An 893-nucleotide genomic window follows, 5' to 3' on the forward strand; every position below is an offset into this window, starting at 1 on the left:
CTACCTTTTAAATTGTCTTCTCAGTTACGAAATAGAGACTGGTCCGTGCTCATCAAACATCTCAGATTCAGACATTTAATAGACAGGTCGATCAGACCTGGATGTGTATGCAACTCATCTAATTTGCTTAGGTAATTAATACACATTTTATACATACTGATTTTGCAGATAACATAACTAAATGGTTGTAAAGGGCCACAGGGGTTTTAAATGCTCTTCAATAAAGAGGTTACTGAGCTTTCTTTCAGTCTGGTTTCCCATCCTGAAGTTCATCTCAATGTCCTTATTTCTCTAATGAGAAGGGAGGAAACCATCCTAAACTCTTATCAGATGCAGCTCTGATACTACAACACCAGTTCATACTGGTGCATGCAAAAATAGATTTTATTTATGTTCTGAAGTATAAAACAACTTAATTTTCACATTCAAACCTGGATGATGGATATTATTATAGTTAGGGAGAAGGGGTCTGGTTTTTTTTTCAGCAGTAAACACATCTGCATTAAATATTGCTTTATGAATCTGAACATCACTGTGTGTCGGGTAGAATATATATATTTGATGTGAGATATAGTTACGATTTATCCAACACAAATTTCTAATTTATATCTTTTGAAATTTAAAGACATTTTCTATCCTTGATTATTACATAAAGAATGTACACACAGAATATCAATAAATGGTTAAGAATCTTTTTTTCTTTTCACACGAAGACATTTTCGCGGAAGCGCCTAAAGTTTCTGCATGTTTGTATTTTTTTATTTACCTGTGGGCATGTCAGAGCGGCCTTTTAATCAGAGGATCGGTGGTTCCATCCCCAGCTCCTTCAGTCACGTTGTTGTGTCCTTGGGCAGGGAACTTAACCCCAGATTGCTCCCGAAGGTGTGTAAATG

General features: G+C 35.8%; 1 protein-coding gene across 6 annotated transcripts in view; it reads left to right on the forward strand.

The window, feature by feature from the left end:
- Positions 1-692, forward strand: part of sema4ab (sema domain, immunoglobulin domain (Ig), transmembrane domain (TM) and short cytoplasmic domain, (semaphorin) 4Ab) — a 31,367-nt gene extending 30,675 nt beyond the window's left edge. For all 6 annotated transcript variants that reach the window (XM_068599136.1, XM_068599139.1, XM_068599141.1 and 3 more), the window contains one exon: positions 1-692. This exon is cut by the window's left edge and continues 1,220 nt beyond it. The gene's annotated coding sequence lies outside the window, so the exon portion shown is untranslated.
- The last annotated feature ends 201 nt before the right edge of the window (positions 693-893 follow it).

The sequence above is a fragment of the Clinocottus analis genome, unplaced genomic scaffold (assembly GCF_023055335.1).
Source record: "Clinocottus analis isolate CAN_PGR_092001 unplaced genomic scaffold, fCliAna1.0.p SCAF_43, whole genome shotgun sequence".
In the NCBI taxonomy this organism is placed as follows: Eukaryota; Metazoa; Chordata; class Actinopteri; order Perciformes; family Cottidae; genus Clinocottus; species Clinocottus analis.